The sequence below is a fragment of the Carcharodon carcharias genome, chromosome 25 (genome assembly GCF_017639515.1).
Source record: "Carcharodon carcharias isolate sCarCar2 chromosome 25, sCarCar2.pri, whole genome shotgun sequence".
In the NCBI taxonomy this organism is placed as follows: Eukaryota; Metazoa; Chordata; class Chondrichthyes; order Lamniformes; family Lamnidae; genus Carcharodon; species Carcharodon carcharias.
Genome location: NC_054491.1, coordinates 47611027 through 47635784, shown reverse-complemented (window position 1 = coordinate 47635784; position 24758 = coordinate 47611027). Strand labels below are relative to the sequence as shown.

General features: G+C 42.7%; 1 protein-coding gene across 2 annotated transcripts in view; it reads right to left on the bottom strand.

The window, feature by feature from the left end:
- The window catches only part of prdm10 (PR domain containing 10), a 196123-nt gene extending 171704 nt beyond the window's left edge, over positions 1-24419 (bottom strand). For both annotated transcript variants that reach the window (XM_041174207.1, XM_041174205.1), the window contains exon 1: positions 24151-24419. The gene's annotated coding sequence lies outside the window, so the exon portion shown is untranslated. The remainder of the gene's footprint in view (positions 1-24150) is intronic.
- Positions 24420-24758: the final 339 nt, after the last annotated feature.

The following is a 24758-nucleotide window of genomic DNA, read 5'->3' as shown; positions in this document are numbered from 1 at the left end:
AACAAGGTTAACTTTTCAGGTCTGTGTGACCCTTCACCATAGGTGGGGAACCCCAGAGAGAAGAGCAGACCTTCTGGGAAACACCTTCCTTGAAGATCTGCTCTTCTCTCCGATGGGATTTCCCAGTTCTGACGGAAGGTCACAGACCTGAAATGTTAATTGTGTTTCTCTCTCCACAGATGCTGACATAACCTGCTAAATATTGCCAGCATTTTCTGCTTTTATTTCAGATTAGCAGCATCCACAGTATTTTACTTCCCAGTTGATGTTTTTAACTATGTATACAACTTATTCTACTGTACTGAATGGCAAAAGCCAGCAATTGGAATGCTTTAGCGTACTTCTATAATCTCACCAAATATTGACAGCCCTTTGCACCCATCAGTAATATGAATATTTACAACATTTGCAAGACTGTTCATAAAGACTTGGGGGTAAGACCACCAAATATTCACATATATGAGATTTGCATATAGAATGACCAGTCTTAAAAGTAGCCATAGCATAAAATACATCACAATTTCCTGGTTATTAATGTTTAAGTGAATGAAATGGTACTATGGACAAATACGAAACGCCATAAGCAACCAGAGTTCCTCCTTACCCGCTCCATCATACGCCCCTCCACACACCCTTACTCAGCACCCATACTCAATCCCATGCACAAACAACCCTACTCACACGCATACCCCACCCACACTCCGATCCACAGAGACCATCCCCACCCATTTACACACACACCATTACTGAGGCTAGCTTTTTACCGCAGATTTATTAACTGAATTTCAATTCCCTCGTTGCCATGACGGGATTTAAATTCATGTGTCTGGGTCATTAGGTCATACAAACATACGAATTAGCTGGAGTAGGCCACTCAGCCCCTCGAGTCTTCTCCGCCATTCAATAAGATCATGGCTGATCTGATGTTAACCCAGACTCCACATTCCCAGCTACCCCAATGTTTCTCAAGAATCTATCTACCTCTGACTTAAAACTGTTCAAAGACTTTGCTTCACTCTGCATTTGGAGGAAGAGAGTTCCAAAGACTCATGACCCTCAGAGGAAAATTTCTTCTCATCTCTGTCTTAAATGAGCGACCCCTTACTTTTAAACAGTGATCCTCTAGATCCAGATTGTCCCACAAGAGGAAACATCCTTTCCACTCCACCCTGTCAAGACCCCTCAGGGTCTTAACGCCTCTTATTCTTCTAAACTCTAGCAGATAAAAACCTAGCTTGTACAAGCTTTGTTCATAAGACAACTCTTCCATTCCAGTTATCAGTTTACTAAACCTTTTCTGAACTGCTCCCAATGCACTTACATCCTTCCTTAAATAAGGAGATGGATACTGTACACAGTACTCCAGATGTGGAATTACCAATGCCTGTATAACTGAAGCATAACCTCCCCACTTTTATATTCAACTCCTTTCACAATAAATGATAACATTCTATTAGCTTTCCTAATTACTTGCTGTAACTGCACACTAACCTTTTCTGATTCATGCACCAGGACACGCAGATCCCTCTGCAGGTCAAGCTTTTGGATTACTGGCCCAGTAACACAACCATCGTTCTCTTCCTGTTCCCACACTGCCATCTCTGGAGTCCCTCAAGGATCTATTCTTGTCCCCTTCCCTTATTCTTCATCTGCACACTGCCCCTCACCAACTTCATTCAAAGCACATCAGGATAGCCAAGAGAGAAGAGAGAGGTTTTAGATACAAGGCTCCAGAGTTAACATTAGACCCAGGAGAGTTATGACCGGAGGAGGCTATGCTTAAGACACCAGTGACGCCTATGTTGAATGGCAAGTCTACAACTGTGGAGCGGTTGGAGGGATTTGAAGGGACAATCTTGCCAGAAGTAAACGCAAAGCCCAAGAAATGTCAACCCTTATATGAATCCTTGAAACAGCATTCAGGCCAAGTGGTTAAACTTCCAATTTCTGATAAATATCTGACTTGAGTTTTGGGTAAGTCAAATGGGTGTAGAAAGAAATTTGAGATAAGAAGTTTGATTTAGAGGAAAAGTAATTTTGTTCACCGTACTTGGAATAACTTTACATAACTGACTATTTAAAATAGAATGTAGTTATTAGTTTTCGTGCTTTTTGATTTTTGTGTAGTAAAATTCTCACGGACTTCATGGCTTCATAATTTTAGTTAATACCTGGGTTTTCCGATCGCCGACAAAAAAAATGAAAACGTGACTGTACTCTACCAAGGTCATAACAATTGGGTATTCTAGCAGGATCATGAATTTACAGAGTGTGACGGGTATGCTGGGATATTTGCTATATTTTACTATATTAAATGAACAGCAGGATGGCTTTGTCAATTGCTAAGACTTTTCTGGAGAGGGAAGATTTGCCCTTGAGTGAGTTGCAACAATTACCAAATGTTGGGTTAATAGAATTAGTAAAGCTGAAGTTAGAGATAAAAGCAGCGGATAAAAAAATAATTTGATGCAGCAGCACAGCATTTGGAATTTCAAGTTGTTGTTGTTAGATAAATTGCAGCCTGAGATAGCTAGGATTCAGTTGCAGATGAAGCAGCTGGAATTTGAAAGAGGTAGAGAAAAGCTGAAAGAAAAGAGAGAGAAAAGAGAAATGGAGAAAAAAAATAAACTCTAAAGAGAGGAAAAGAAATGAAAAAAAATGAACTTGAAAGAGAAGTAAAAGAGCACAACAAATAGAAATTAAAAACTTGAAATTGAACTCCAGGGAGAAAAGGCAGCAACAGAGGACAGAGACAGAGAGTTTCAGGGAGAGAAATAAGTCAGACAGTGTGAACTGAAAAAAAGGAATGCTTTGTTCACATGGTGAATGAAGAACTGGTGGTTCAGACAGTGGTTCGAATCCAACTCCGAGTTTGTTTTCGCAAAGAATGTTCGCTTAGTGCATAAATTTAACCGAAGACAGGAATGAAAGATATTTTCTCATTTGAGAAGGTTGCTACACAGTTACAGTGGCCCAAGGAGACATGGACTTTGTTGTTGTAAAATGTTCTGGTAGGAAAACCAATGAAAGTTTATTCAGCTCTTTCAGAAAAGCAATTTTCAAGTTGTTGCTGAGAAAAAAAGACATGCTATCAAAGCTTTTCATCTTGCACTCATCAGGACAACTTGTAAGGATTTTCCAACATTAACGGAAAAACAACAATTCATACAGCATGAGCAGAGAGTGCTGATTGGTTCGCAAGTGGATTCTGATCTGTGAAGGCATTGCCATGGAGAGTGCAGCATGGAACAATTAACTTCTCAGCTTTGGCCAAATTCAAACTAGGAAGGTCAACTCTGGTTGGTCAAGACACTGCCCTGGGGAATAAACCATGGAATGACTATTTCCTTCGGCTGTTTGCAACAGGCAAACTACTGATCGTACCCAACCAGCCTGCACTTGCAAAACTCGAAACGTAGTGTCCAACATTAGATGTGATTCCATGATTGGACAATACCTGCTAAACAATCTTGATTGTGCTAAGAATTACCTTGAAAACCAATTTAAGATTGTCAGTCAGGCTTGCAGTATGGCTCATTTACACATGCTAGAAGCTCCATATATTCACACACAGGGCCCTGTCTTTTGCAGACAAAAGGAACGTGTCCACCCATTGCGCTTTTTTCAATTAGAAAAAGATCATGGAACAGTCAATCTGACTAATCAGAGTCAACCTGATCAGTTTGAATTTGAACAAAGCTGGACAGTTAATTATTCCATGCTGCCTTCTACAGGGTGTGTTATCCACCAGAGTTCACTTGCCAGTCAATCAGCACTCTCTTCTCATGCAGTACGAGCTGTTGTTTCCCCCATTACTGTTGGAAAATTCTTGCGAGCTATCCTGATGAGTGCAAGACAAGAAGTCTTGATAGAATGTCTCTTTTTTCAGCAGTACTCCAGTTCTATACTACCATCTGTAGATTGAGGGACAGTTAAAAATGTGGTATTTAAGGTAGATGAGCTGGCTCCCGAGGAATATCAATTAGTATTTTGGACTGTCAGGAAATAAACACGAACCAAACATTTGTGGAATACGCAAGAAAGAAATGTTATGGGACTGGAGGTATCATTCAATGAAATTAGATGAGGCATTTGAAAATGTCAGAGAGTCATGATCCTGGAAGGAATTAGGAACAACAATCTAGTCGCTATTAGTGATCAATTGGAGGACTAGCAAGTTGCTAAAATAAGAGAAGCTCCAGGTTTTAGCCGATGGATGTGATAACTCACACAGACAGCGGGGGAGCATTAAATCTCCATTTATGAGCCCAAAAGGAAGCTGGAGTAATCATAAATTTGGACAAGATTCTGGCTTTAAGGGGAAGACTAAGACTGTTATGATGAGTAAGGCTGATAATATTGAAGATAAAAGTGATGTAAAGAAATCCGTATGTTTTAATTGTCGTAAGCCGGGCAACGTAAAAGAGAATTGCTGGCAGCTTAAGGAAAACTAGTTGGGGTTGCAGTAGAGGGATGTCTATGGAGGCTTCAAAAAAGACTGCATCAGTTGAAAAAAAGTGATAAAACCACAGCTATAGTACAGCTGCAAAGTGTTCCCTCAGAACCTAGTACAGTGGTGGATGTAATTGCTCATGCTAGTCAGGGAGATTCTTCCTTAAATATTGATGAAGTGAGTCAGGTTACTGAAGGTTATAAAGGTTTTGCTTCTGAGAGAGAAGATTTCCCTTACTCCTCTGACAAAATAAGTAAATAAATTAATATTTGAGAAATCCTGGATCAGATCAGTCATTGATGCTGGTTGATCTGCGTTCCAGATAGTCTGGCGAAGCAAAGTATGAACCTATTCCTTCATAAAAAGTGAAGTTTACAAAGTGACTTAATACACCGAGTTGTTGCTGCAGGAGTTGTTTCCAGTTTGCCTATTGAGGGAGTAGATTTTTTTATTGGGGAATTATTTGGCAGGTGATATGGCATTAATACCTCCAAGAGTTTCTAGAAAACGAACTGAAGTGAGAGAAACAGATTTTACAAGAGGAACATCTAGATTGTTCCCACATTGCGTAATATTGAAGTCTCTCATCAGGCGAGGCAAGAATGAAGCAAAATCAACTGAAAAGGAGGATAAGTCAGGTGTTCGGTAAGCCAGGACTTTTTTGGGAAGTTGATGAGGATAAACACCTTGAAAAGAACGTGGCTGACTTATTTAGTCGATCTTCAACTGAAAACGAGCGTAGATCCTAGTTTGCAGGAATTAATCAGAAAAGGTTCCTGCATGTTATTAGCTAAAAAATAGGATAATAGTGAGAAAATGGAAATCTCTTCAAAGGCCAGCGGATGAGGAATGGACCATAGTCCATCAAATTCTTGTAACTCCTGGTTATTGCGGGGAGATTTTAAGGATTGCTTCATGAGATTCCGATGGCAGGTCATTTAGGAATAAGAAAGACTCATGTTAAAATAATGAAGTACTTTTACTGGCGGGGATTGCATAGGATGTAGTTGAATTCTGCAGGTCATGTCACACATGTCAAATGGTTCGAAAACCCCAACCATCAATCAAGCTCCCTTGATCCCAATACCAATTTTCGATGAACAATTTGGTAGGATTACAGTGGATTGTGTGGGACCCTTACCTAAAAATGGGTATCAATATCTTTTAACGATCATGGATTCATCTACGAGGTTCCCAGAGGCCATTCCCTTAAGAAAGGTTACTGCAAAGATAATATTTGAAGGGATAATTCAATTTTTCATGAGGAATGGATTGCCCAGAGAGGTTCAATCTGACCAAGGGTCAAACTTTATGTCACAGGTATTCTAGGAAGCTCTGGAATTCCCTCCCTGCACCCTCCCGTCTCTCTACCTCACTTTCCCCTTAAAGCCAGCTGAGACCAAGCTTTTGGCCATATGATTAAATATCTCATTTTGTGGACTGGTGTCATATTTTGTTTCAAAATGCTCCTGTGAAGCACATTGGAACATTTTACGCTATACAAATACAAGCTATTGTTGATAAGTAAGATAACTTGTTTTTTGCCATCACTGGGAATTTCAATGACAGGACAAGATTTTGCAATCTGCAACTGGTGTCATGGTTGAACAGCTCCAACACTCACATGTTGTATCAAACCACTACAAAGCCCCCAAAAAGGAACGAAACTGGACGGACCACCCGGTATCGACCTAGGCACCGGAAATTACAACTGCAAACTCAGCCGTGTCGACCCTGCAAAGTCCCCCTTACTAACATCTGGGAGCGAGTGCCAAGATTGGGAGAGCTGTCTCACAGACTAGTCAAGCAACAGCCTGACATAGTCATCCTCATGGAATCATATCTTACAGCTAATGTAAGATCACCATCCCTGGGTATGTCCTGTCCCACCGGCAGGACAGACCCAGCAGAGGTGGCGGCACAGTGGTACACAGTCAGGAAGGAGATGCCCTCAGGGTCCTCATCATTGACTCCAGGACCCAAGATGTCTCATAGCATCAGATCAAACATGGGCAAGGAAACCTCCTGCTGATTACCACGTACCGCCCTCACTGAGCTGATGAATCAATACTCGTCCATGTTGAGCACCACTTGGAGGAAGCACTGAGGGTGGCAAGGGCACAGAACGTACTCCGGGTGGAGGACTTCAATGTCCATCACCAACAGTGGCTTGATAGCACCACTACTTACCGAGCTGGCTGAGTCCTAAAGGACATAGCTGCTAGACTGGGTCTGTGGAAGTTGGTGAGAGAACCAACAAGAGGGAAAAACATGACCTCATCCTCACCAAACTGCCTGCCACAGATGCATCTGTCCATGACAATACCTGTAGGAGTGAGCATCACATAGCCCTTGTGGAGACAAAGTCCCATCTTCACATTGAGGATACCCTCCATTGTGTTGTTTGGCACTAATACCGCGCTAAATGGAAAACATTTCGAACAGATCTAGCAACTCAAGGTCATGAGGCACTGTGGGCCATCAGCAGCAGCAGAATTGTACTCGAACACAATGTGTAACCTCCTGGCCCAGCATATCCCCATTACCATCAAGCCAGGGGATCACCCTGGTTCAATGAAGAGTGCAGGAGGGCATGCCAGGAGCAGCACCAGGCATACCTAAAAATTAGGTGTCCACCTGGAGAAGTTATAACACAGGATAACTTGCGAGCCAAACAGCATAAGCAGCAAGTGATAGAAGAGCTAACTGATCCCACAACCAACAGCTCAGATCTAAGCTCTGGAGTCCTGCCACATCCAGTCGTGAATGGTGGTGGACACTGAGACAACTCACTGGAGGAGAAGGCTCCACAAACATCCCCATCCTCAGTGATGGGAGAGCCCAGAACAACAGAGCAAAAGACAAGCCTGAAGCATTTGCAACAATCTTCAGCCAGAAGTGTGTACCATCTAAAAGATGCACTGCAGGAATTCACCAAGGGGCCTTCGAAAGCACCTTCCAAGCGCACGACCACTACCACCTAGAAGGACGAGGACAGCAGATAGATGGGAACACCACCACCAGGAAGCTTCCATCTAAGTCACTCACCATCCTGACTTAGAAATATATCGCCATTCCTTCACTGTTGCTGAGTCGAAATCCTGGAACTCCCTAACAGCACTGTGGGTGTACCTACACCACTTGTACTCCAGTGGTTCAAGAAGGCAGCTCACCACCACCTTCTCAAGGGCAACTAGGAATGGGCAATAAATGCTGGCCCAGCCAGAAAAGCCCTCATCCCATGAATGAATAAAAACAATAGTTAACTAGACACATCACTGCAAGGCTGCCAACATACATGGGTCAACATGAGTCAGCGATTTCAGAATATCAAAGGAAAAAGAACAAACCGGAAGCTAGCAAACTATGGCATGCCTCAGTCAGCTGATATTGAAGCATTAGAATTATCAATAAGAATGAAAAGGATGTTGATGTAAAGGTTTGTCTGTTGAGTTAACAGTAGACCTGTCAGAAAAAACAATGGGCCAGAATTTGCTGTCAAAGTAACGGTGCTAATTGTGCTCATTTTATTAACAAGCAAATGGTACAGCAGCTTCAGGAGAAGGATAGATGTGTGGTTAAGAATGGAAGTTCAAAATTTGCTGTCTAAGATGTGAAGCTCTTCCGCTTGCTTCATGAAAATGACATCTCACTGTCTGACTCACCATTGACATGCACTTAATGCTGCAACATTGCTGTATTTAAAAAGATGGATGGTAAAGTGTATTGAAGTTTGCAGATAGTTTCAGGGCGAGGAGGGATAGAATAACACCAAAATAATCTGTGACTTTGAAGAAGGCCATTTCAGTACTGTCGCAGGGCAGAAACTTGATTGCAGGCACTCAAGTGTGAAAGAGAGAGAAAGATATCGGCTCATATTTGGGAGGCAAGGACTTGGGAGAGGAAAGTGAGATTGGTGGTCTGGTAGTTAGCAATGACAGAGGAGTGAATTTTTTCAGAGCAGTGAAGATGGCAGATTTGATGGCAAGGAGGACAGCACCTGACAAGAGATAACTGTTAATATCAGCTAACACGGCTTCCAAGAAGGGAAGTTGGGTGGACAACAGTTTAGTGGGAATAGGGTCAAGAAAGCAGGAAGTGGGTCTTATGAACAAGATGAACTCGGAGATAACATGGCAAGAGATGGAACAGAATCCAGAAAATGATGCGAGATCAGGGTTAGGGCTACGGCAGTGCAAATCCTTAGACGTTTGGCCCCATCGACAAGTAGAAGGGAGGGAAGCAACTGAGGCAGTTGAATAGACAATCTCAATGTTTGACTCAAAAAATCCATAAGCTTTTCTCACTTGTTAGTGGAGGGAAGGGTATTGGAAGTACAGGAGGGTGGGTTTAAGACAGAGGCTTGTGGTGAAGCAAAACCAGGGATTATCTTCATAATCCAGGATGATATTTGAATAGTGAGCAGTTTTAGCAAAGGAGAGCAGGGCCTGTGTGTGGACCAACCAGATCTGGCAATGGATGGTTAAGCCAATTGTCAGCATACATGGTCAAATCTGCATGTTTTAGTCTTAAAGCAGCAAAGTTGATGGATATACTGGAGAATGGATCAGTTAAGAGAGACTAATAACTTTAATAGGAACAAGGCCATCAAAGGTGGATGATGTGTGATATTGCAGATCTGTAGCTGCAGTAATGTCATGATGAATGGAGGGCCAAAGCCATCTTTGTAAACATAACAATGTCACACCATTAAGTGCATGCCAATGGTGAGTCAGACAGTGAGATATCATTTTCATGATGCTGACGGTAGAGCTGCACATCTTAGACAGCAAATTTTGAACTTCCATTTTTAACTACACATCTGCTGCTCTCCTGAAGCTGCTGTAACATTTCCTTGTTAATAAACTGAGCACAATTTGAAACTGAAAATCTATGTGATCTCAAAATGTTTTGCCTTCCTTCCTAAAATGTAGTGTCCAGAATTTCACACCATACTTCAATTAGGGCCTAACCAGTGTTTCATAAAGATTTGGCATAACTTGCTTGCTTTTGTCCTCTGCCTCTCTTAAAGAAACTAAACACCCCATATGTTTTTTAAAAAAACAGCCTTCTCAACATCTCCTGCCACCTTGAAATATTTGTGTACAAACACTTCTACTTCACTATGTTCCAGCAACTACTTTAAAACTGTACCATTTACCAAAATGCATCACCTCACTTTTCTGCACTGAATTTCACCTAATATGTTTCTGCACATTTCAATGATCTACGTCCTTTTGAAATCATACTATATTCATCATTGCTTACTACATTTGAGTTCTGCGTCAGCTACAAATTTTGAAATTCTCATCTATGCCCAAGTCCAGATCATTAAAATATATGACAAGAAGCAGCGATACTAATCGTGACACGTAGGGAGCGCCACTCCATAACCTCCATCCACTCTGAATAAAAATCATTCACCACTGCGATCTGCTTTCTGTCTCTTAGCCAATTTTGTAGCCATGCTATCACTGGGCTTTAATTTTGATAACAAATCTATTATGTGGTGTTTTGTCAAACACACCTTTACAAGTGCAGATACAAATTCGTTCAAGTTAGTCAAATATATTTTGCCTTTAACAAATCCATTCTCACTTTCATTTATCAGTCCATACTTGTCCAAGTGGCAACTAATTTTGTCCTGATCATGGTCTCTAAAAGAATCCCCACCACTGACATTCGGCTGACTGGAGAGGTTCATTCCTTTCGCTTTCTTAAATAAGGGTGTAACATTTATAATCTTCCAGTCCTCTGGCACTACTCCCACATCCAAGAAGAATTGCAAAAGGCCAGAGCCTCTGAAATTTCCACCCTAACTTCCACAGGTTACCTCGCATGAATCCCATTTGGATCAGGTGACCTTCCTACTTTAAAAAGAGAAGTGACTGAGTTACAGGGATTAAAACAAAATAGGTAACTGGAACTTTTAGCAACATTATTCTCCTTCACTGATAGAAAAGAAATGTAGCAAAGTGACCTCACACAGCGATGGCACCTTTGATGCTTTCTCAATGGTCTGGGCATTTTAACAAAAGAAAACTTAAATGTTTTCTACTCAAAGACTTCAATTCAAAGCACTAACATGCTTATTTTGCACACAAGATAGGAATGACATTATTAGATGCCTGAAATCAAAACACAGAGCTAATAACCTCAAAGTAGTACTGGAAATTGGAGGATAATCAGCATGCTCAAAAGATGAGAAAGAACAAAGATGAGCGGAAATGAAGGATAAGAGGAGCATAAGGAATGTGAGAAAAAGATCATTTGAGCCCATTCATTTCAGCCTATTATAGAGATTAACATTCAAAAGGAATAAAGTTCATCTCTTCCTAGTTGTGTCAATCCAGATCAAGATTCCACTTCTTAATGAGTCTTCTAGCAATTGCTAGTTATTAGTTTACTCCACAAAAATTATCTTAGCTTGTCCTTTTAAAGAAAAACTCCCAGGATGTGGGCATCGCCAGCAAGTCAGAATTCATTGTCTATCCTCAATTGCCCTGCAAAAGGTGGTGCTAATGAGCCACCTTCTTGAACTCCTGCAGTCCATGTGGTAAAGGTCCTCCCACAATGCTGTTAGTTGGAAGTTCCAGGATTATGACTAAGGAATAGCGATATATGTCCAACTCAGGATGATGGGTGATTTGGAGAGGCAGCTGCAGGTAATGCACCCTGCCCTTGTACTTCTAGGTAGTGGTCACGGGTTTGGGAGGTATTGTCAAAAAATTCTTGGTCAGCTCCAGTGCACCCTGCACACATTACACAATGCAATCATCAGTGTTATAGGGAAGGTGGTGGATTGCATGCCAAGCAAGCAGAATGCATTGTCTTGGATGGTGCTGAAATTTTTGAGTTTCATTGGCACCATCTTAATTTTATAAATGTTGTCTTCTGTTCAGTGCATTTAAAACTTGGCATCTCAATGTCCACCCCTAACCCCAGTTTTCTTTCTCCACAGGAAAAATCAAAAAGCATATTATCTAAATGGTGGGGGATTGCAGAGCTCTCAGGTGCAGGGGGATTTGGGTGTCCAAGTCCATGAATCACAAAGGCCAGTATGCAGATACAGCAAGTAACCAGGAAAGCTAATAGAATATTATCATTTATTGAGGGGGGACTTGAATACAAAAATAGGGGACTTGAATACAAAAGTAGGGAGGTTATGCTTCACTTGCATTGGTGAGATCACATCTGGAGTACAGTATTGGTCTTATTTAAAGAAGAATGTAAATGCATTAGAAACAGTTCAGAGAAGGTTTACCAGACGAATACCAGGAGTGGGTGGGATGTCTTATGAGAAAAGGCTGGACAGGCTAGGTTCGTATCCGCTGGAGATTAGAAGAGTAAGAGGCGACTTGATTGAAATATATAAGATCCTGAGGGGTCTTGGCAGGGTGGATGCGGAGAAGATGTTTCCTCCTGTGGAAGAATCTAGAACTAAGACCCCTGTTTAAAAATTAGGTGTCTCCCTTTTAAGATAGAGATAAGGAGAATTTTTCTTAAAGCGTCACAAGTCTTTGGGATGCTCGTCCTCAAAAGGCTGTGGGAGCAGAGTTTTTGAACATTTTTAAGGCAGAGGTATACAGATTCTTGATAATAAGGGGCTGAAAGGGTATTGGGGGTAGGCAAGAATGTGGGATTGAGGTTCCAATTAGATCAACCATAATCTTACGGCGGGGCAGGCTTGAGGGGCCGAGTGGCCTACTCCTGCTCCTAACTTGTATGTTCGTACAAAGAACAGATTGAACTCCTTCAGTTTCAGTTGCCAACTCAATGATTCAGACCCACTCTTAAATTTGTCCCAGTGCTCTCATTTCTTTATCTGTGCATACTTCATTAAACTTCACAATACTCTAAGCATGGTCTCACTTAAGACAGTATCAGAAATAAAAGGTTTCATTTATATAGAGCTTCTTATTGTCAGGATGTCCCAAAGCTCTCCACAATTAATGAGAGCAGGCACTGTGACCTAATCAAACACAGTAATCAATTTTTATACAGCAAAGTCCCACAATCTTTGACTGAAAATCCTTGTTCTTATTTTTTTCCAAAATGCAATTAAATGTAGACAAGGGTAAAATAACATATTTTCTATTTATATAGCCGAGTTTCCAAATTATCAGCACATGTCAGCATCAACAACTGCGCTTCAAACCCTTATTCAAAAACAAGTAATACCCATTAAACTCAAAATTTGTTTCCATAAACCCACCTTTTATGTCCTCTTCCAGCCTCCTCCTCGATACATCCACATTCTCACTTTCACCTGACAAAATATTTGTTCATTCTCTACCATATCTTCATTCTCCACGATTCTGTTCTCTCTGAGCAGGCCTACTTCTTGTTTTACCCTTAAAATTTGCTTTGCAAGTCCTTAGTGTTGCCTTTTATATCTTGTTCTAGCTATTTTTCATATTCTCAATTTGTCCTCCCGACCATCTTTTTAACCTCCCCTCTACACATATTTTGTTACTCATCATTATCTCCTGTACTGCCAGCTTTGGCTTTAGTATATTCCTCCATTTTAAGTTTCAGTTTAGTTTTAATTTTTCTATTTAGCTATGCAGCTCTGTGCAATACAGTAATGTAGCTACTTTGCACTCTATCCATTTCAGATTTGAAGATTCTCAGCACTGATGCATTAACCCATTTGCTGAATTTTCTGCCTAGTTAATCTGTGCCAGATCCTTTCCTATCTCACTGAACTTTGCCTTTTTCCAGTCCAGTACTCTTACCATTAATTATTCATTATCCTTTTCTACTTTTCCATTGAATGTAACTTTGTTACAGCTGCTCTCTCAATTGTTCTCCTACTTGCATCAGTTATTTCTAACAACTTAATCAAGCAAAGCTTCTTTACTTATCAGACAAATTTGCGATCTAGGAAGGGGTCTTGGAAAAATTCTGTCAAGCATTTCCCCACTTCAACCATCTGCATTACATTTATCCCAGTCAATCTTTGCTTTGTTGTACATACGTTTACCTTGACAGATCTCAACAGGTGCTAAAAATACAGAGAAGCAAATCTGCAAAGCAATGACAGGGAAGCAGAAGAAATATAGAGAACTTATAATGGGGAACATCAATGATCCTAATATAGACTGGGATAGTAATAGTGCAGAGGGCAGAGAGGGAGAAGAGTTTCTGAAGTGTGTTCAGGAGAATTTTGTTGATCAAGATGTTTCTGTATCAAAGAGGAAGGAGGCATTCTGGATCTGGTTCTGCAGAGTTAGATGGAATAAGTGAAACTCATGTCAGTCGGTAAAGGTTTAGGGAATAGTACTCATTGTATCATCAGGTTTAAATTAGTAACGGAAAAGGACAAGAAGCAATCTGGGCTAAAAATATTTCATTGGAGGGGGACAAATTTCAATTTTGGTTGAGAATGATTCCAATTTATCCATGACAGATCTAAAGACTGGCAGGGTGCTGCTTTTAAAGAGATGTTGCAGATAGTTGCAGCACATTTTCACAAAGGGAAAGTTAGGGCAAACAAATCAGAGTTTCCTAGATGACAAAAGAGGTAGAAAGTAGGAAGAAGCCCAGAAAAAGGGTGTGTATGGCAGATGTCAGGGTGATAAATACAAGTGAAAACCAGGCTTAAGAGAGAAAGTTCACAGGGGTAGCTAAATCAGAAATAAGAGAAGCAAAGAGAGAGTAGGAGAAGAGGCTAGCAGCTAACATTAAAGGGAATCCAAAAATCTTCTGTAGGCATATAAAGAGTAAAAGGTTAGGAAGAGGAGGAGTGGGACCAAGTAGAGGTCAAAAAGGGGATAAGTGCATGAAGGCAGACAGCAAGGCTGGGTACTAAATTAGTATTTTGTATCTGCCTTTACCAAGAAGATGCTGCCCGAGTCGTAGTGAAAGAGGAGGTCGTTTGGATGCCGGATGGGCTAAAAGTTGTATGTAGAAAAGCTGGCTGTATTCAAAGTTGATAAGTCACCAGGATCGGCTGAGGTGCATCCGGGGATGCAGAGGGATGTAAGCATGGAAATTGAAAAGGTACTGGTCATAATCTTCTAAACCTCCTTAGGTACAGGGGCGGTGCCGAAGGACTGCAGGATTACAAATCACAGAATCGTTACAGCGCAGAAGGCCATTCGGCCCATCATGTCTGTGTTGCTCTCTGAATGACTTAGTGCCATTCTCCTTTCTTTTCCCCGTACCCTTGCACATTGTTTCTATTCACATAATCATCGAATGCCCTTTTGAATGCCTCGATTGAACTTGCCTCTGCCACACTTCCAGGCAGTGCGTTGCAGACCCAAACCACTTGCTCTGTGAAAACGTTTTTTCTCACATCACATATGCTTCTTTTGCAAATCGTTTTAAATTTGTGCCTTCTCATTCTATATCCTTTTACGAGCATGAACAACTTCTTCCTATTTACTCTATCCAGCCCCATGATTTTGAGCACTTCTATCAAATCTCCTCTTAGCCCTCTCCTCTCCAAGGAGAACAGTCCTAACTTCTGCAATCTATCTTCATAACTGAAGTGTCTCATCCCTGGAACCATTCTTGTAAACCTGTTCTGCATCTCTCCAGTGCATTCACATCCTTCCTATAATGTAGCACCCAGAACTGTACACAATACTCCAGCTGAGGATTAAGTAGTCTCTTAGAAAAGCTCAGCATAACCTCCTTGCTCTTGTACTCTATGCCCCTACATTAATAAAGCCTAGGATACTACATGCTTTATTAACTGCTCTTTCCACCTGTCCTGCCACCTTCAATTCTCTATGCACATATGAGCCCGGGTCCTTCTACTCCCTTAAGAATTCTACACCTCATTTTATATAGTCTGTCCATGTTCTTCCTACTAAAATGCATCACCTCACACTACTCAGCATTGAACTTCATCTGCCACCTATCTGCCCCCTCCACCAACTTGTTTAGAACTTTTGAAGTTCTAAACTGTCCTCCTCAATGTTATAACCTTGTTCAAAACAAAAAGCGCAAGGATAAACACAACAACTAAGGGCCGGTCAGTTTAACCACAGTGGTGGAAAAGCATTTCAAAATGATAATCCGGACAAAATTACGAGTAACTTGGATATGTGTAGGTTAATTAAGGAAAGGTAAATCAAATTTAGTCAAGTTGACTCAGTTTTTTGATGAAACAACAGAAAGGTTGATGGGTGTAGTGCAGTTGATATGGTGGAAATGGACTTCCAAAAGAAGGACAAAGGTAGCACAGGAAAACCACCACCTGCAAGTTCCCTTCCAACCCACATATAATCTTGACTTGGAAATATATCGCTGTTCCTTCAATATCACTGGGTCAAAAACCTGGAACTCCCTCCCTAAAAGCACTGAGGGTGTACCTACATCATAAGGGCTGCAGTAGTCCAAGAAGGCAGCTCACCACCACCTTTTCAAAGGCAATTAGGGATGGGCAACTGCCAAAGGCACTCACATCCCCTGAACTAATTAAAAAAAAAGAAAAAAAATGTTGTGGCTACATGGAAAGGGCAAGAGAGTGGGACACACTAAATTGCTCATGCGGAGCCCACATGTATATCATGGGAAAATGGCCTCCTCCTGTGCTGGAACCATTCTATGATCTCAGCCCTCTATCTCACCTTCACTGCAGTTAGCCTGTCACGTGTGCTGAGAATGGTAGTATTTCGCCTCCACTCCACTTGGATTTTCTACCAGAATATATTTACATGCTTGCACTAAAGCAGATTAATAACAACGTATACCCTATATACTTCTTCCTCTGGTCATCACTCCTGAACATACTATAACCAGGTACATTAGGTTCTCATAACTGTTGAAGCCAAAACTACTTCTCTGTACTGTATCATACATCTCCATAGCTATTAATATTTCTAACTCTCAAATTTTGTTTGAATGCTTTGTGTATTTATGAATGTACCTCAATTCTAATCCTATTTTCAAAATTATGATCCTTATTCTTTTTCCTAGTTTCCTCACTTATCCCAGATATCTCTCAACTTCAAAGCCTCAAGATGTCTCATGTTTCTCCTCCAGTAACACTTTGTCAGTATTTCAACTGAGGCTTCTACTTCTGCTCCAATCACTCAGTTAATCCTACTCTTGCTTGCAAAAGCCAACCTACAGTTTCCCATACTCTAGTCAATTATTCTACTTATCCTCTCCACAGAACCTTAATACTTGTCAATGATACAGAACTGTGTTATCATCAATTTTAATATCACTAAAGTTACGTGGGCAGTAGAAGGGAGTTACATTATCTTCAGAGACTTAGACTAATTGCGTAGGTGAGCTGGGATATGGGAGATAGAGGCAGACCAGAATGTAGATTATAAAGAATATGTGAAAAGAATATGTCTATAGTTAATATTATTTGTAAGTTGTGCCAATAAATGGTAGTGCTGGGCACTGCATTCTTTTTTTCTTATCTGCATATATAATAAAATCAAGTTGGGGCAGAACATGAAACATGTCCTATTCTGATAGGATAGTGGATTGTGGGATAGGCTAAGTCCAACCATAGGGGGATAGAGATCTGTTGGCTTCTCTTAGGGAGACAGTTAAAATCTCAGGTAGCAGAGGCTACAAACAAAAATACTATTCGAATGGTAAATTCAAGAAGAAAACAAGCCCATCAGTCAGACAAGCTAATCAGTCTGTACAGACTCCATGTTGATACTCAAGAGTTACTTTACACAAACTCTACTGCAGTGAGCACAGGCTGATAGCATGAAAGAATCTATTTTGTCCTTGGCTGATGGAAGAAATGAAAACGATCGATTCACTCAGAATAAGACAGTGATCGACCTGCATCTTCCCAATCTATACAAAATGCCTAGACTCTGAATAAACTTTGAGATACTGCAGGATATTTATTCATCTCTGATAGCAGACAAAAAGGGAAAATTACTTGGTAGTGATTACTGATTATACCTTGAAAGCATCTAGTGAGTATAAGAGTGTAATTTTCTGAGTTTGTGCTGCTGGTCTGAAGCCTCACCAGCCAGCTACTCAAATCGGGAAATGGGCATGCTGCCCACAGCTTCTGGATATAGAGTAGCAGTTGGGTGACAATTCCCACTGAGAGATCACAGAATACCAGCCCTATCTTCTTATGTATTTTTCAATGTCATCTTTTTCTTTAATTTATGACTTAATGGGATGTGGGTGACACTGTTAAGGGCAGCATTTGTTGCCCACCTCTATTGGTCCTTGAACTGAATGAAATGCTAGGTCATTTCAGAGGATAGTTAAGAGTCAAGCACAATACTATGGATCTGAGTCATAAATAGGGTAGATCAGGTAAGGACAGATTTCCTTCCCGAAAGGGCATCAGCGAAACAAATGGGTTTTTACAACAATCAAATATAATTTCAAGGTCACTGAGACTTGCTATCAATTCCAGGTTTTATAAATTGAATTTAAATTCCACCAGCTGTCATGGTGGGATTTGAACCCGTTTCCCCAGAGCATCAGCCTAAACCTCTGGATTACTAGTCCAGTGACATTACCACTACCCCACCATCTCCCCAAAATGCACAAACCTTGTACAAGATCTTGGCCTAAAATTGGAGTATTGTATCCAGTTTTGGTAAGGATATCAAAGCAATGGAAAAGGTACAGATAGATCAGATGTTACCTGGAAACAGGTGTATAGTCATCAAAACTCATGCAATTGGGGCTTTTATCACAAGCTGAGAAGGTTAAGAGGTGACCTAACGGAGGCCTTCAATGTTGTTATACAAGTGTAGAAGATAAATAGTGAAAGATTTTTCCCACTGGACTTAACAGAGAGGACATGAACTCAGCTTATTGGAAAAATAGGCAAAGATGATGATGTTTTTTCCCCACCCCCAAGTGGCAACTGAAGCAGAAATTTTAACATTTAAAATGGAACTGGGCAAGTAGCTTAAAAAGGAACATGAAGAAATACATGGAAAAGAGCAAGGAAATGGCATTTCAGTTGAAGGCTGCAGCTGATGAGCTACCAGAAGCCAAAAGGCCTCCTTCTGTATGCTTATTTCCCTGGGTGAAGTGGGTCCCACCGGAGGACACAAGATCACAAGTACAAGGTTAGAGATTAAAGAAAATAAAGATAAGTGAGTTTATTCTGGGTTAATGAGCATCTTTATGGGGAGCTGAATTGATATCTGTTCAAAGAGACACCGGATTTAATGAAGTTTAAAACAGGCGTGGGTGATATTTTTCTGAAAAAATGCATATGCACAAATCTGCCAAGGTTGTAAAACAGATTAATAATGTGGCTAAGAGACTCTATGGGATACTTAGCTTTGTTAATAGTGGCACTAAATACAAAAACAAGGAAGTCATGTTCAATCTTTAGGCCCCAGCTGGAGTAAACAATTCTGGTCATCACACTTTAGAAAGAATGTTAAAACCATGGAGAAGCTTACGAGGATGATACGGAGGATGAGGGACTTCAGTTATATGGAGAGATTGAGAAGCTGGGATTGTTCTCCTCAAGACAGAAGGTTCAAAATTGTGAAGAATTTTGTTAGAGAAAGCAGGAGGAAACTATTTCCTCTGGCAAGTGGGTCACACCACAGGTCACAGATTTAAAATAATTGGCATGAGAACTAGAGGGGAAATGAGGAGAAATATTTTCACACAGAGGGTTGTCAAGATCTGAAATGCGCTAAGAGGGTGATGGGGTTCCACAGGAACTTTCAAAAGGCAATCGGGCATGTACGTGAAAAGGACGAATTTGTAGAGTTATGGGGAAAAAGCTAGGTTATGGGACTGGAGTAACAAGGGCATGACAGGCCACATGGCTCCTTCTGTGCTGCAAGATTCCATGAGATAGAAAGAACTTAGGATCCTCAAAACAGAGGATAAGTGGCGAGATCCACTCAGTCCTTGGGAGAATAATCACACCCAGATTCTGAATATGGCAGGTTTAATGAGTCAAATAGCCTTTTCTCATTCTTGGCAATTCAAGGGAGGTTATTGGTCAGATTGATTCTTAGCAACTTATCCTTGTTTTCTCTTATCACAATTTCAATTTATCTGCAATTTCAAGTTTTAGGCCTGGCAAATTTGCTGGTTCCTCCATTCTCCAGATTCCAGCAAGATCTGTGGGGATGATAGTATTCCTTATCTTAGGACTTGGTGCTTCGTCAGTCACTCCAGCTTCCTGGAAATTTGCATTTGATCATCCCATTGCTGAGAAAAGTAACCCCCTCTCGATTGCAATTAAAAGTGTCCGGTCTTACATTTCCAACTAACTGTATTACCTTGATATCTGCAATTTTCATTTTGAATTTTTTAATCTAATTCACCTTTGTTTTAGGTAAGGCCATGATGCATTTTTCTGGATTTTTTTCCTTTGAAAACTCTGCTAATTCAATGGTCATTGCCCTGGAAACCAAATAAGCCTGGTTAGAGCCTTGAATCAGTTACCATCACATGGAATCATAGAATGGTTACAGCACAGGAGGCCATTCAGCCTGTCATGTCTATGCTAGCTCTCTGAAGTAGCATGGTCTGACACCTTGTTTAATTCACCAACTCATCAGTCTGAGATCAATCAGATTATACAGATCAACTGAAAAAACATGTATCGATAAGTAAAACTGTCCCAATGAAATGCTTCAAACTGCACCTATTATTTTCTGCTACCAATCATGAATTTCATTTTAATAAAAATAAAAAACTGCGGATGCTGGAAATCCAAAACAAAAATAGAATTACCTGGAAAAACTCAGCAGGGCCCTTCAACAGAACTGATCTTTCTTTACAAGGAGGGAAATATAAGCTGGTTTTGTGGGGGGGGGAAAGAGTGGAAAGGGGGGAGGGGTTAACTCCTGTCCTAACACACCCCCCCCCCACCCCCCCACCAAACCAGCTTATATTTCCCTCTCCTTGTAAAGAAAGATCAGTTCTGTTGAAGGGTCATGAGGACTCAAAACGTCAACTCTTTTTTTCTCCGCCGATGCTGCCAGACCTGCTGAGTTTTTCCAGGTAATTCTGTTTTTGTTATGAATTTCATTTTCCCCATTTAAGAAATTTAGACACCATCCTGATCATTGGGCTAGAGCCATCTCTAGCTGAATGAAACCGATGGTCACTTCCAATTACTAATCCAATATATCAAAAAAAACCACAAGTATAAAGCTGAAGCTCCTGTCTGAAGAGTGCCTATGGAACCATGCTTACTTCAAGAAACATTCACATTTGTCAAAGAATATACTTTATTCCACTCAATAAAAATGTTACATGAAGTGAAATCTGCAATTAAGTTCTGTGGAAAGGATTGCACATTTACCTTTTCCAGACAGCTATAGGAGATTTCCCTGATGTCTCCTTGATAAAAGGTAACTAGTGGAAATGACCAACATAGACCAACAGTTCCCAGGTCCAATCCACAATCTATGCTAAATCACGACACAGTTAGAATAACAGAAGGTCCCTGGGAGTGGGAAGCCACAACATCACCCTGATCAATACCCAGTGTTGCCTCACAGCAAATGCACGTATGGCTATTGTTAAGAGTTAGCTCAAAGTGAGGTCCAAAGTGATGTACCATACATGGAGTGTGATGATATTTGTGCCATTTGTTTTACAAATGCTCAATGTTTTATGACAGTAACTGAGTAGAAAACAGGATTGGAAACCAGAGATCACCAGAGCACATTTATATGTACATCAGTAAGTTACATTCTAAATTTGCCATAAATTGAAAAATAGAATAAATTGAGGTTATATATATGCAAGAATCAATGATGACAAACTCTCAGTCCCCAATCCACAAAGTTATGATCTCTATTCCAATGACAACTTCCATTTCTACAGCATATTCAACAGAGTAAAAGCTCAGGTGCATTATCAAACAATATTTGACACAAAGAGATATTAAGACAGATGAACAAAAGCTAGGTCAAAGGGGTGGATTTTAAGGAGCATCTTAAAAGAGGTAGAAAGATTTAGGAGAGAATTCCAGAACTTAATGTTGAGACAGCTAAAGACATGGCTTCTGAGAGTGGAGTGATTAAAATCAGTGATGCACAAGACAGCAGAAGTGGAGGAGCAGAGATCTCAGACAGTTGGAGGGCTGATGGAGGTTAGAGAGATAGGGAGGGGCAAGGCAGAGATTTGAAAACAGGAATGACAATTTCAAAATCAAGGCGCTTCTGGACCCGGAGCCAAGATAAGTCCATGAACATAGGGGTGATGAGTAAAGAGGAGTGAGTGAGTTTGGATACAGGGGACAAACTTTTGGATGAACTTGTTTATGGAGCATGCAAGGACACAAGCCTGCCAGGAATCCATTGGAATGGTCAAGTCTGGAGGTAACAAAGGCACATATGACAGTTTCACAGCAGATAAAGTTGAGGCAGGGTGGAGCCTGGCTGTGTTATAAAAGTGGAATAAGGCCTTCTTGGTGAAGCAGCAGGTATGTGGTTGAAAGTTATTCCTTTTTTAATTAATTTACGGGATATGGGTATCACTGTTTAGGCCAGCATTTATTGTCTATCCCTAACTGCCCTTGAGAAGGTGGTGGTGAGTTGCCATTTTCAACTGCTGCAGTCCATGTGGTGTAGGTACACCCACAGTGGTGTTAGGGAGACAGTTTCAGGAATTTAACCCAGCAACAGCAAAGGAACGGCGATATATTTCCAAGTCACATGGTGAGTGGCTTGGAGGGGAACTTCCAGGTGGTGTTCCCAGGTGTCTGTTGCCCTTGTCCTTCTAGATGGTAGCAGTCTTGGGTTTGGGAGGTGCTGTCTAAGTGGTGAGTTTTTGCAGTGCATCTTGCAGGTGGTACACACTGCTGCCATTATTCATTGGTGGTGGAGGGAGTGAATGTTTGTGGGAGGGGTGCCAATCAAACGGGCTGTTTTGTCCTGGAATGTGTCAAGTTTCTTGAGTGTTGATGGAGCTGCACTCATCCAGGCAAGTGGACAGGCTTTGGGGAGTCAGGAGGTGAGTTATTTGCCACAGGATTTCTACCCTATGACCTGCTCTCGTATCCACAGTACTTATATGGCTAGCCAGTTCAGTTTCTGGTCATTGGTAACCCCCAGGATGTTGATAGTGGTGGATTCAGCGATAGTAATGCCATTGAATGTCAAGGGGTGATGATTACATTTTCTCTTGTTGGAGATGGTCATTGCCTGGCATTTGTGTGACATAAATATTACTTGTCAGTCCAAGCCTGGAATCATCCAGGTCTTGCTGCATTTGGAGATGGACTTCTTCAGTATCTGAGGAGGTGCTGAACATTGCACAATCAGCAGCAAACATCCCCACCTCAAATATTAACTCCAAATTTGTAAACAGTCTGATTCAGCATCAGACACTGGCCAGTGAGAGTGACAGATGAGGGAACAGAGTTTGCCACAGGAATCAAAGAAAATAGCTTCAGTTCTCCAATCTTTAGTTTAGTTGAAGGAAATCTCTGCTTATCCAGTACTGGATGTCAGACAAGCAGTCTGATAATTTAGAGACAATACAGGATTTGAGATGTGGTGAAGAGGTAGAGCTGTGAGTCTTCAGCATACATGAGGAATGTGACTTCACCAAGGAACCGCATGTAGATGAGAAACGGGAGAGTGCCAAGTATATTTATATGTTTGGGTGACTCCAGAGTTTACAATCCCATTTTGCACTTCACCCAATGTACACAACCCAATTCTTTGCCAACATTATTCACCATCCCACTATCATCGATCCCGCATTCTCGCTTTGCCACTCATACTCCAGTCACATCTTCTCCAATGTTCTGACCCAGTGACCACTCTCTCTACCTACTCAAGTTCCTCACACTCTACCCCTCCCGATCCTCTCTCACTCTCCCTCGCCTCCTGACCATTCGTTCCCTTTGCTCCACTCCATAATCCCCATATTCCCCAGTCTCCTACCCGGGCCCCTTGATCTCCTCACTCCCACCCAATCACCTAACTCCACCAACCCCCTCAACCCCCTCATGTCCCCCTCAACCCCCCAATCTATCCCTAAACCCTTCCTTCAATCCCCTAACTCCCATCCCCTCCCCTCACTTCCTCTGATCCCCAAACCCCTCCCTCGATTCCCCTGTCAAGCCCCTCACTCCCTCCTCGATCCCTCCACTCAATTCCCCTCCTTGATGGATCCCCGATCTCCTCACTCCTCCTCCCCCCCCCGCCCCCCGCGCGCCCAACGGTCAGGAACGGACTAATCCACCTCCCGCTGCTGGCGGGGACTCAGTAAATAGCCGAGGCCGCCATGGATGGGAGAAGGCCCTGAGCCCGGGCTGTGTGGGCTGAGTGTCGGGGCTGCGGGTGTCGGTGCGGGGCTCTGATGCGGGGCTAGCGGCGGCTCTGCGCGGTCAGCCCAGGGCCCGGGTAGCCGCTCCCCCCCCCCACCCCCGCCCTGACCCGGAGGTGCAGTGATCCAGCCCGAGCCGGACCGTACCACCGGCGGCAGCGGGCGGGGAGTGAGCCGGGCCGGGCCGGGCCGGGCTGGGCCGGACCGGGGGGGAAGAGCGAGCCGGGCCTGCCGGGCCGCGGGGGGAGAGCAAGCAGGCAGCCGGCTCCGTTAGCCCTCCGGGCCCCAGCCGCGGACACTCCTCCGCCCGCCGCCGCCACCTCCCCTCCCCCCGGTCCCCGGGCGGGGATGGGCCGCAGCCGCCGCCATTTTGGGAGCGACTAAGAGCCGGAGAGTGCGGGAAGGAGGGAGAGCGGGAGGCGGGGGGGGCCGGGACACCGGCTCCCGGGACAGCCGACTGGACTTACCACAACTCGAAGCCTCCGGAGAAACACTCAGAAAGCCCAGACACAGCCTCCAAGCGCCGGGTGCGCCGGTAAATAGCGGCCGGTGCTCACCTCAGAACGGAGAATGGAGCAGCGCCGCCCGCATTAGCATAAAGAGGCCCGCCCGCTCCAACCTGTCATTGGCTCAGGATAGGGAGAGAGGGAGAGGGATGGAGAGAGGGAGAGGAAGGGAGATGGAGTGGGAGTGGAGGAGGGAGAGGGGGAGGAAGCAGAGGAAGGGGAGGAAAGGAGGGTGAGGGAGATGGAGTGAGAGTAGGAGGGAATGAGAGGGGGAGGGAATGAGGGGAGGGAGATGGAGTGGGCGTGAGTGAGATGGATTGGGGGAGATGGAGTGGCAGTAAGAGGGAGATGGAGTGGGAGTGAGTGAAGGAGGATCATTGAGTGAGGGGGAGGGTGATGGAGTGAGAGGGAGGGATATGGAGTGAGAGGGAGGGGATGGAGGGAGAGGGAGGAAGATGGAGGGAGGGAGAGGGGGATGGAGGACGGGGAGAGGGGGATGGAGGACGGGGGGGAGGGAGAGGGGGATGGAGGACGGGGGGGAGGGAGAGGGGGATGGAGGACGGGGGGGA